At 53.3% G+C, this 12276-nt stretch overlaps 1 protein-coding gene across 1 annotated transcript in view; it reads right to left on the reverse strand.

Annotated features, from left to right (window-relative positions):
- Positions 1 to 12276, reverse strand: part of LOC122465236 — a 30756-nt gene that overhangs the window by 17435 nt on the left and 1045 nt on the right. The window contains exons 2-5 of the mRNA XM_043543939.1: positions 12004 to 12109; positions 11697 to 11792; positions 10920 to 11024; positions 9995 to 10192 (exon numbers count right to left, since the gene is read on the reverse strand). The gene's annotated coding sequence lies outside the window, so the exon portion shown is untranslated. The remainder of the gene's footprint in view (positions 1 to 9994; positions 10193 to 10919; positions 11025 to 11696; positions 11793 to 12003; positions 12110 to 12276) is intronic.

The following is a 12276-nucleotide window of genomic DNA, read 5'->3' on the forward strand; positions in this document are numbered from 1 at the left end:
CACTAGAAGGCATTTTTCTCCAGTCCTCAGAACATCTGGTGGTTCTTTACTGCCCCAGCTCAAATGTCTCAACATCTTTTTCAAATGAGGACACCAAAACCGGATGCCGTATTACAATCTCAGTCTCACTGATGCTCTGTCACCTCCCTATCCTACTCACCGCTCTGCTCCTACGTCTAATGATGGCTTTAGACCTTTTCACCACAGGATCACACTGGGAGCTCATGATGACGGGCTTCTCCACTATGGCCCCGAAATCCCTTTCAGAGTCACTGCTTTCCTGGATATACTTTCCCATTCTGGAGGTGTGACCGGCATGCCCTGTTGCTAGCTATAGGACCTTGCATTTGGCTCTGATCAAATTTCTTACCTTTGAATGGGTCCAGTTAGCCAAATGAGCCAGATCCCTCTGTATCACTGCCCTCTCCTCATCAGTAATTACCACGCTGCCGGTATTTTGTCACCCACCAGTCTTCTCAGCAGGGATTGTATGTTTGCGCCCAAATCACTGATAAAAATTATCTTAAAAATTACTCCTTGAGAGCTTCTTCAGAGCCTTAGTACCCAGGACCTATGCCCCACAGCACAGTGAGAAAACGACCCCTGCCCCTCCCATGCCTCTGTCCTCCCTCCAGCAGCTGGGCGCTGTGTCTCGCTCACCACAATCCTCTCCACCACAGCCGCCTTGCAGCAGTGCGACTCCAATGTGTCCTGTGCTCTCTTCCGTGTAGTGAAACACGCGGGGTGGATGGCATCCAGGGACATGAGTTGCTGGGCCTCGTCCTGCACCCACCAGGAGTGGGCTTAGGGGAGACAGAGCCAGTGAGTCAGGGACCTTCCTGCCCCACCCACACCAGCTGCAGGACTCAGGCCCGAATGGGGGATAGTGGGGACCCGGCCATTGTCCAAATCACCCACAACTCCTACACAAACAAGGTCAGGAACTGGGACAGTGCATGTTGGGGGAGGAGACTCTGGCTGGTCTGTGACAAACACCCCTATTTTGGGGGTCTCAGATCATAGTGGAGAAAAGTCCCTGTTAGAGCTGGTGGATCATCAGAGTCAAGACCCTCTGCAGGGGGTCAGGGTGCTGGGAAGGGGCAGGACAATCTCAGTTCCAGCAGAGCTGGGGAAGGTTTCCACCTTTTCTAGGACTTGCACCTGCTCTCAGATGTTCTTGAGAGCAGCCTCCTCATTGCCATGTCCACGACTACCTCCTCCTCGTCCTCCCTATCCCTGGAGGTCCCTGCACCAGTGACAGAAGGGGATAGGGTGACTCCTGCTGCCACTCAGGGGAAGGACAGGGGCATGGTGGGGCAATGTGCCCCCTCTCCACCTCTAGGACCCGGGGGGGATCAGGCCCCACACTCCCACCTCTCAGGGATGCCTTCAGCCCCCAACTCCTTCAGAAGCCCATAGCACAGAGACCCTCCCTCCCCCACAGTGTCCTGGACTCCCTGCGTGGTGTCTCACCCACCCCCACCTGGAGCATTAAGGACCAAAGTGGAAGCATCTAGTATCAGTGGGGTTCATGTGGCTCAAGCCAGACACCTGGGCTGGGGACCCGTCCCCACAGCACTGGTCGAGTGCCTGGACCCAGCCCCCTTCACAGCCCCCTCCTCACCCCTCCCTGAGCCCAGCCTGGTACCTCACCTGGAACAAAGCAGCAGCGCACCTCGGCCTGGCTGCTGCCTCAGTTCCCGGCGCTGCTGCTGTCCCATGGGGAGCGGGCCGAGCTGCTGGTGCTTGGACAGGGTTCCTCCACCTCCTGCCTTCGGGAGGCTGGAAGGTCCTCAGTGACCAGGCAGGGTGATGCCTCCTGCTGGGAATCAGGGCTGGGATTCTGGGGCCCGTGCTTCCCACACAACAAGCCCAGAGCCACCCTGCCGGCTCCCGTCCTGGGCTGAGTCCTGCCTGCCCAGCCGCATCATGGCACAGCTCCATTTCAGCCTCCCTGGTGCCCCTCCCACCTCGGCGCTTGCGCTGGGAGCGGGTTTCCTCCGCCAAAAGGCTGGGCGCTTCCACCTCCTGGCTCGGCGAGGAACTCCTTCCCCACCAGAGGGGACGAAAGGACCGCTCTGCTCCTGGGGAAGATGGCAGCTGCTTCCCTCAGGCTCTGGGGCCACCTGCAGCGCCTTCTTCCTCAACATCCTCAGGAGCCTGGCCAGAATGGAACCGAGCGAGGAGCAGCCGTGAGTCTGGGTCCAAGGCAGCCTCTCACTAACCAGCCTTTTTGTCCCTCCCCATCCCTGTCCCTGCCAGAGCAGCTCCTCCTCCCCACACAGGCGTGCAGGGAGTGCAATCTACACACACTGCCAGGAGTTCATAGCATCATCTGCTCCCAACGTTCCCCCTCGTTATCCCTGGTGCAGCAATACCCTCAAGGGGAGTCTCCTCCTTTTCCAGCACTGGGGTCAGTCACAAAGACCACCTGTCACTTTGGACAAGCAGCTCCCTCCTGCTGTCCCAGGCCACACTCCCAACCCAGGCTAGAGAAGGAACAGAATCCAGGAGTCCAGACTTCTCCTGGGAAACCATTCCCCACGTCAAAGTCCCTAGGAATAACAAGCCCAGGGTTTCACGAAGCAGGACTGTTCTTCATGTTTCCTCTGAATATTAAGGGGGTGCCTCAGTTTCCCCTATGCAGTTCTTAAGTATCTAGGTGGTGGGAGAAGAGTGTAAGATCGTTGCAGAGCCCTAGAGGGCAGCTGTGTGCAGCGGTCTGGACACAGAGAATGGCCAACATCCTGTTTCCTGGCAACTGATGGCCTGGCCCTTCCCCCCTGCAAGGGGAGAGCTAAAGGGTGGGAGAACAAAAGAATCAGGTGACCTCCTGACCTGGGAAAGGGACAAAGCCCAGAGGAGGAGGGGCTGGAGAGAGTTTCAGTTTGGGGCTGGCTGGGGACATGGAGTGAAGTGCAGACGGGGTTGTCTGGCTCACTGACCCCCAAAATGGACCCAGCTGAGGGGTCCTGTTCTCTGCACCTACAAGCTCTGGTTTAGACCATGTTCCTCTCATCTAATAAACCTTCTGCTTTACTGGCTGGCTGAGAGACATGTCTGACTGCGAAGTTGGGGTGCAGGACCCTCTGGCTTCCACAGGACCCCGCTTGGGCGGACTCGCAGTGGGAAGCACACAGAGGGGCAGAGGAGGCTGAATGCTCCGAGGTCAGACCCAGGAAGGTGGAAGCTGTGTGAACTGTGTGTCCTGAAGACAGTCTGCTCACAGAAAGGAGACTTCCCCACAGTCCTGACTGGCTTCATAGGGAGTAGTTCCAGAGCATCGCCCAGGGACTCCGTGACACAGGGTCCCCTCGTTTCCCATTGATTTCCATGCTCAGCAGTTCACAGGGTCTGGTCCAGTTCAGAGACTCTCAGGCTTGGGAACAGTCTCCCACAAGGGAAGGGCTGGGAGCCCCATTGCTGGGACCTTTCAAAACACACTGGAGATGGCTCTGGAGAGACTCCTGGGGTCGGTTTGAAAACCCAATCTCCTTGGGGAGAAGCCCCTCCTTGGACTGAGAGCAAGGGGCTCCTGGGGTCGGTTTGCAAATCCGATCTCCTTCAGAGAGATTCTCTCCCCTCTTTCTGCCTCTCCGCAGACAGACGGGGGACGCCACAGAAGAACCCTAATGCCACTCACTTGCTCTAGGTGATGGAGCGATGAAGGGCGGATGTTCAGGGTCGCCACCTGTCGCTCGCCCTCCTCCTCATTCTCCAAGCCCAAGGCAGGCTGGAAATTGTGGTGACCTGAGGAGTTACCTGCCCAGCCACCAGAAAGGGTGATGACACTGGGTGATCGACTGGCTGTGAAAACAAGAGTCTGTCTTATTGCCAAGGGACAGAGTAACTCAGCCAGCAGCAGGGGGTGCAGAACACTGCCCTAGTGCCGGGGGGTGGGGGGGAACTGCGGCTCCCAGCTCCTGACATCCCAGCACTTTACACACCTTCGTGGAACCTGCTGCTCTTAACAATTTCAAAATAATAAAATACAAATAAAATAGAATATTTCAGCTCTTCCATTAGATCATAATCTGATCTGAGTAAACGTGATAGGACACCTCATACTATGCACTGCTCCGAGTGACACGCTCCAATGGATCCCCATCTTCCTCCCACCGTGAGTTAGGTAGGAGCGGATTGTTATCCCTACTTGAAAGAGGGAGAGGCTAAGACTGAGAAAGGAGAATTGACTTGTCTTAGGTCACATAGCCAGTCAGTGGCAGAGTTGGGAATAGGACCCAAGAGCCCCGACTTTCAAACTAACCTTCGGACCTTGAATTTCATACATTCAATGACCTGAATAAAGTGATCTCAAATGACCAACCACAGTTCATAGTTGGTTCACAGTCCACAGTTCATAGTAATTATTCAGAAAGTATTTTAGAAGAACTGGAATGTTAGAGAGAATCATGAACTGCTCAGAGACAATTAATGCAGAGAAGCAGCAAAATTTGTCAACCATATGACTGGTTAGGTCGTATTTACTTGGTCTTAAAAGAGACCAACAAGGACCTGAGTCAACTCCCTGTCAATAACCCCCTGCTCAGACAATCAGGGTAGAGGGGCGGGAGGTTGCAGAGAGCCCAAAGCATGGCTCGAGCACTATTTCAGTCCCACATTTTTGGGTGGACATCCCACAATGGGAGCTGCAGAGCACCGCCCGACACAGAGACACATACACACACACACAGACACCCCTCTCCTGCTGGTGGGATGGGGAACTGGGGACAAAAGAAGTAAGAGATGAAGAGAAAGGAGGGAGGAATGGAGGAAAAGGTGAAACCAAAAGGATAAATCCTAATGTCCCCAGTGATTCTAAGGGACAAAATCCTAGGTGGAGAAAAAAATTCTGCCACCTTAAATTAGTGTTCTCCATTCCTAGATTTCAGTTGGCACCAGATGGATCAGACTGAACACGTTCCAAACCTCTCAGAGGCTCTTACCTTCTCAAAAGGAACATCTGTTTTTTCGTAAAATCTGTAAAAGGAAAGGAGGAAACTCCAAGGGGGTTCCTCCTCGTGCTCACGAACGTGAACCCTAATACTCTCTGAGTTCTCAAAGAGATACCTTGAGTAGGAAACTTGCTGAAGCAAAGCCACGGGGATCTCTTGACGTTTCCCTGGACCTGCGCCCCTGTCCTGCCTGGCTGATGTCAGCATCTCTCTGTGAGGTCACCACCTCCCCATCACCTTTGACCAATAGGCTGAGCTCCTGCAAAAGGCCTTTGTGATCTCACTGCCACACCCACCCCTCCCCTCCACAGCTAATGTCCTGCTGCTGGCCAGACTCAATGAGGTTCATTCTGGGAAGCAAGACAGCTAGACACAGGGGTGCAGGGAGTGCAATCTACACACACTGCCAGCAGTTCATTGCATCATCTGCTCCCAGCGTTCGACCTCGTCATCCCCGGTGCAGCAATACCCTCAAGGGGAGTCTCCTCCTTTTCCAGCACTGGGGTCAGTCACAAAGACCATCGTTCACTTTGGACAAGCAGCTGCCTCCTGCCATCCAGGCCACACTCCCAACCCAGGCTAGAGAAGGAACAGAATCCAGGAGTCCAGACTTCTCCTGGGAAACCATTCCCCACATCAAGGTCCACCTCAGCCAATCGGGGTAGAGGCTGAAGAGCGGGAGGCTGCGGGTTCTCACCAGAGACCACAAAGGATGGCCCCGGTCACCGGTGGGGATCACTTTCCGAGCACTATTTCAGCCCCACATTTTTGGGTGGACCTCCCACAATGGGAGTTGCAGAGCACCCCCCGGGGGACAGACACACATACCCCTCTCCTAGTGGTAGGATGGGGAACTGGGGAAAGGACAAAAGAAGTAAGAGATGAAGAGAAAGGAGGGAGGGATGGAGGAAAAGGTAAAACCACCCAAAGGACAAACCCTAATGTCCCCAGTGATTCTAAGGGACAAAATCCTAGGTGGGGAATAAAATTCTGCCACCTTAAACTAGTGTTTTCCATGCCTAGAATTCACCTGGCATCAGATGGAACAGGTTCCAAACCTCTCAGAGGCTCTTACCTTCTCAACAGGGACGTCTGTTTTCTAGTAAAATCTGTAAAAGGAAAGGAGAAAACTCCAAAGAGGTTCCTCCTCGTGCTCACGTACATGAACCCTAATACTCTCTCAGTCCTCAAAGAGAGACCTCGAGAAGGAGACTTGATGAAGCAAAGCCACAGGGATCTCTTGACGTTCCCCTGGCCCTGCGCCCCTGTCCTTCCTGGCTGATGTCAGCATCTCTCTGTGAGGTCAACACCTCCCCATCACCTTGGACCAATAGGCTGAGCTCCTGCAAAAGGCGTTTGTGATCTCACTGCCACACCCACCCCTCCCCTGCAGAGCTGATGTCCTGCCGCTGGCCAGACACTTTCGAGGTTTGAGCTTCTAGAATCCTGTGGATCACCCCACTCAATGAGGGTTCATTCAAGGAAGGAAGCCGGCTAGACAGTAAAACATCAGAGGCTGCTCCCAATGCTACACTCAGTTTTTCAGAAATTAGGAGACTGTATGCCCAGAAGAGGCCATTAGAGCGTTTCATCTGACCCCCTGCATATCACAGGCCTCCTGTAGACCACAATAGCTCCTTTCGGGGCAAACACATTCCAGAAAGGCATCTCGTCTTCATTAAATGACACCAAGAGATGGAGAATCCACCACTTTCCTTGGTAGCTAGTTCCTGTGGTGAATCATCCTCGCTGTTGAATATTTGTTCCTTATTTGAAATATGAATTTCTCTCTTTTCACCTTCCAGCCATTGGGTCTTGTGATGCCGTGCTCTGCTAGATTAACGAGCCCCTTCATACTCAGTATTTTCTCTCCATTAAGGCACTTCAACACTTCAATGAAGTCACCTTTCAATCTTCTTTCAATAAGCTAAACAGGTTGAGCTCTTTCAATCGCTCACTAGAAGGCATTTTCCTCCAGCCCTCAGAACATTTGGTGGCTCTTTGCTGCCCCAGCTCAAATGTCTTAACATCTTTTTCAAATGAGGACACCAAAACCGGATGCCGTATTACAATCTCAGTCTCACTGAAGCTGTGTCACCTCCCTATTTACTCACAGCTCTGCTCCTACATCTAATGATGGCTTTAGCCCTGTTCACCACAGCATCACACTGGGAGCTCATGTTGACGGGCTTTTCCACTATGGTCCCGAAATCCCTTTCAGAGTCACTGCTTTCCTGGATGCACTTCCCCATTCTGGAGGTGTGACCGGCATGCCCTGTTGCTAGCTATAGGACCTTGCATTTGGCTCTGCTCAAATTTCTTTGCTTTGAATAGGTCCAGTTTGCCAAAGGAGCCAGATCGCTCTGTATCACTGCCCTCTCCTCATCAGTAATTACCACACTGCCAGTATTTTGTCACCCACCAGTCTTCTCAGCAGGAATTGTATGTTCGCTCCCAAATCACTGATAAAAATTATTTTAAAAAATTTGCCCTTGAGAGCTTCTTCAGAGCCTTAGTACCCAGGACCTGCTCCCCACAGCACAGTGAGAAAAGGCCGTCCAGCCCTGCTGGTACATTGGAGAGAAGCAGAGAACAAATACACCTTTAGGACCTGTGTTGTCCATAAGCTCTGAAAAACATGTGGGGGTCAGCAGCTTACAAATGCACTACAGGCCTGTAGTGTAGACAGGTCTCAATGGTGTCTCGGGTTCCCACCCTCTAAAATGGGGAGAACCAACAAAACCTTGATTAGCTCTATTTGATAGTTGGGAAAACCGAGGCACCCAACAGTGAAGAGACTCACTTCTGCACCCAAAAGCAGGAATAGAAAACGGCAGGTCTTCTGATAGCCAGTCTTGGGACCTAGCCCCGCTTATCCTGGCCTCGCTACGCTAACTTTGGTCACAGCCTCCTTGTCTTTTCCTCCATGTCCCTTAACCCCACGTCACTGCACAAGAAAGATTTTCTGTTAGCCAGCTGGCTCTAATGCACGTGGATGTCATTCCAAAAGACGTGGTCTTGCTCAGTCCCATGTTATGGTTGGCTGAAGGAACCACTTGGTGACATTCTAGGGCCTGAGTTATACAGGCCAAAGGATTTCCTCTTCCATTGTGTCGTCAGCACCTTTGAGAGGAAGAAGTTGCTGTTAGCCCACAGGTTTCTGCTTTCAAGCTGTCCCAGGGTGACATGGCCAGAAAAGGGGTTGGAGCTCAACTGCACCTAGCCCAGGTTATGCAGCTCCCTCGGGTAAAGGGAATAAGTGTGGGGGTCACGTGACAAGAAGCAGTATATGACTCGGACCCCGGCCTCCTGAGAGATATAAGGGCAGCCTGTGCTCAGCCAGGAGAGAGACCCCAAGGGGCGCAGGCATGGGAGGGACTTGGATAGTCCTTGTAAGGTCAGGGACAAGCTGGGTAGGGGACAGGCTGAGCACTTAGGACAAGACCCTAGGAGGGAACGACATGGTAGTTCAGGTGACGGGGCAGATAGTCCACTTGGGTTAGGCTTCCAGGGCCAGACACCCACAGGTGAAGGTGATTGTCAGGGCTCCTGGTCTTCTTCCCCAGGGTAGATTTGATAGGGGAGAAGACTGATGCCGTAAGTGGGAAATGAGTTAACTCCTAGGTCACCCAGTGACTTTATATCAGGAATGCATAACCGGAAGGAGCCAATAGAAACATAGACTGCCCACAGAGGGACAATGGAATGTCCTATGGAGGGAAGAGACTCTCCCCGCCATTTCTTAACCTCGTGGGCTGTTCTCATGATCCCTTTCCTCCTTGGCTTTTTGAAAGGAAGGTGCTCCTTGTTCCTCACTGCCCCATCTCCAAAAGCTACTGCATGGTTCTCCTCATTCTGGCCTACTGCTGGCCACTTGTAGCACCCGCAGTCGCAGGCAGCAGGCTTGACACAGCGGATCTGGAAGTGTCTTCCAATGGAATGAAATAGAGGATATTTTCATTATATTGCCATGGGGGGAGGAATAAAGAATAACCCACTTTGCTTTCTGTCTGGCCACAAGGTCATGATTTCCAACTTTGTGGAATGGGTCGATATCACTCATAAAGTCTCAAGTACACTCCATCTCATTTCTGCCCTTGGAGGATTCACACACGCACACCCTATGCAGGTGTATGAGTAACATTGATTTTACTTTTAATCAATACCAAAGAAATTAAGAGGCTGGATCTGGCTGATGCAGGGTAGGCTCAAGTCGTCTTTTGGGGACTTTTACCAGTACTGACTCTCACTTTGTTTCATGCTCCATCAAAAACTTCCAAACATCAACTTCCGGGAGCAGAACAAAATCAGGACCCAAAATAATATACTTTTGGTTACAATGCAGCATTCTGCAGGCAGCAGAGTGGATTCTCACCAACCCTCCTCCCGAATCCAGCAACAGAAAAGCCCGGACGACACAGGGCGAAAAGAATGCCTGCTGCACGAAGCGTCATCTAAAGTCGCCCTCCAAGGAGTTAAAGAGAAGCCAGGATAAAAAAGGATTCAAACTTCACATTGTCACTGCTTGATGAGATAATAATTCGCTACCCAAAATATGCATCTGCAGCATTACAGCCGCGTCTCCAAGATAACAAAAAGCTCTCCTTGGCAAAATACGCCCTCAGGCCTGCTAGGCCTGTTAGCCATTAACAGTGTGAAAAGCTGTATCTTCAAGGTTTTTTCCCCTCTGTGTGGACTTGTGATGGGGAATACAAACCCCACAATTGGGAAGAAGGGGTTAAGGAGCTGCTCTGGCCTCAGCCAGCCCAGCTCCATCACACCTGCACGGGTGCACAGACTGGACAAGGACTTGAGGGCAGACCAGGCAAGAGGAAGGACCTCTACCTTGAAGGCCCTGAAGGAAGGCAGGATCTATCCCTCAGCAACCACCTGAGGGAAGGGATGACCAGCTCCTGTTGCACCAGGGTTTAGTGTTCTGTCCCATCCACGAGGCAGCCACTGCAGAGGACCCAGCCACCCCACCTCCTCCTACCCCCCCACTCCCTGAGCTGTCTGATGCCCTGGCAGAGTGTCCTTACCTCCCTGACCCTGGCTGTGTTCCTGTAGCCCAGAAGCCTGCTGTCCTGGTGCCAGTCCGAGCACGATAGGTCTTCGGCCTCATGGATGGTCAGCCCCGGGAAAGAGACACACACCCACATCTGTCATTCTGGCTGCAGTGCTTGTGTCCTTCCAATCCCATTGGTGGCTGCACAGTGGGCAGAGTCCTCGCTGTGTGCCTGGCCCAACAGAATTGGAAGGGGTGGTGAAGAACGGAGATACAGAGAGACTCAACCTCCAGACGGGGTCAGTCTGAGAGAAACTGGCTGGGGTCCCAGGCTCACTCTTCTATGGGGTGCCTTTTCCCAGCGGGGTTCCTTACCCCTCTGGTGCAGCAGCAGCTGGTAGAGCTGGTAAAATCCCTCCTGGCCAGCCGGCTCATGTCCTTGGCTGGGTCACTGATGAACAGAGCCAGCTCTGCCACATGGTGACCCATCCTGGGGAATTCTGCTGCGTTCTAATGGAAGGGAGAGGGAGAGGGGACTCCATCAGCATTTTCCTGTCAGCTCCCAGTCCCCCCTGGGCCAGGACTCTCCTTCCCCTCAGCCCCTCTGCAGGAGATGCTAGAGGATAGAAGCTAGAGCTACACCCTTAATTTCCTCTGCTCCCAAGGGAGCCTGGAGCACAGGGATGTGGGCAGGGCCCTCCATGAGGACTTGCTTCCCCAGCTGCTCCAGGATGACACAAAGGCATGAGCCTGGAGCATGGTCCCCTTAAAAGCCCAGAGTCACCACTTAACCAGGACAAGAAGAACTTGACTCAAGCCAAGCTCATTCTCTGCTCTCACTCTGCCTCCCCAAGAGGAACACTCCTAACCCACAGCCCCTGCAGCACCAGATCCTACAGCCAGTTGGAGCCAGCCCACCTATGCCTGGAGTCAGGAAGCTGGGGTCACAGGTCACTTACATCTAACTCAGGGAGGGTGATGGTGAATCTGAGGAGGGCCGTGCTGCTCCTAATAGCCCTGGCTCTCTCCTGCGACACCCTGGACATGATCCAGTAGTTCATGGGCTGCGGGGAAAGGAGGCAGCTCAGGATCAATGGGCACGTGCACGTATTGTGCAAATGAGACCCCCGCGTCCCGCATCCCCAGAGGGCTGAGACATTGTGCGCAGGGTGGAATATCTAATTCTTTGATCGCAGGGCTTTAGAAAGGGATTGTTGCCCCCAGGACTACGCTTGTATCCTGCAGGTCACAACTTGTCATTGTCTCTCTAGATTGGAAGAATGTCTGGTGTCGGGGCTGGTCCCATCCGCCCTAAACTCCCTCCCTGGCTCTCAGTCCTTGGTTGGGTGAAGGGACTGAGTGTGAGCACAATCCCCCCAGGAATCTCAGGGTCCCTTGGAGAGAAGGGCTGATTCTCTGGGGTCCTCCTGTTTCTCTAGAAAAGAGCCCGTCACTCTTCTCTGAGGACCATCTTCTGGATCTTATAGGAGGGGTTCAGACTCTCACTCCCCAAGCCAGCCACGGGCCCTGTGGTTACTGCGCAACAGAACCAGGCAGAGCTCTGGCTTGAAGTCCCAGCTCCTTCCTCAGTCCATCAAGGAGGAAGGGCCTGACACTGCATTGCACTGACTGCCCTGACCAAGGACAGACCACTGGGGGCCCAGCTAGGAGGACACACTGGAGAATGGATCGAAGAGTTAAGGTAAAATTGCCCCCACCCCTCTCATCGGGCTCACCTTCAAGATGTCGTGGAGCCTGTCGCTGTCTGGGGACTCTACCAGCAGGTTCCCCAGCATGGCATCCATGAGGTTTGGCAAGACCCTATGCAGATCCTGCAAAGCAAGGGAGAGCCATGGGTCAGAGCTAGGGAAACTGGGGCTACACCTGCCACAGGATGGGAAGAAGGGTCTCTGGGACGCGCTGGTGAGACCCCCAAAACACATATCCTGGCCTCCCTCATTCACATCCCACTGCAGACAATTAGCCAGGATTCATGGCAGGATGACAGCAGGCTCTTCAATGCATGACTTAAGCATGATCTACCTGGAGGTGGGTGGTGTCCTTCTCTGTACCCAGGGTGAAGACAGGATGCGGAGCAGCTCGAAGGAGGTGGGTCTCTAGCTCTGGCTCCAGGGCAGCTGTCATGGTGCTGGCAAGAGAGAGGAGCTGGTATTAGACTGGGCAGTGCGGAGGTGGCACTGGCACCAACCCGGACGTGAAACTGCAGGGAAATAGACACATCTTGACGAGAATGGAAACTGAAGCACCGAGCCAGGGAATGACATGGCCAAGGTTTCCCAGACAGACAGTGACAGG

This window comes from Chelonia mydas, chromosome 3 (assembly GCF_015237465.2).
Source record: "Chelonia mydas isolate rCheMyd1 chromosome 3, rCheMyd1.pri.v2, whole genome shotgun sequence".
Taxonomy (NCBI): domain Eukaryota; kingdom Metazoa; phylum Chordata; order Testudines; family Cheloniidae; genus Chelonia; species Chelonia mydas.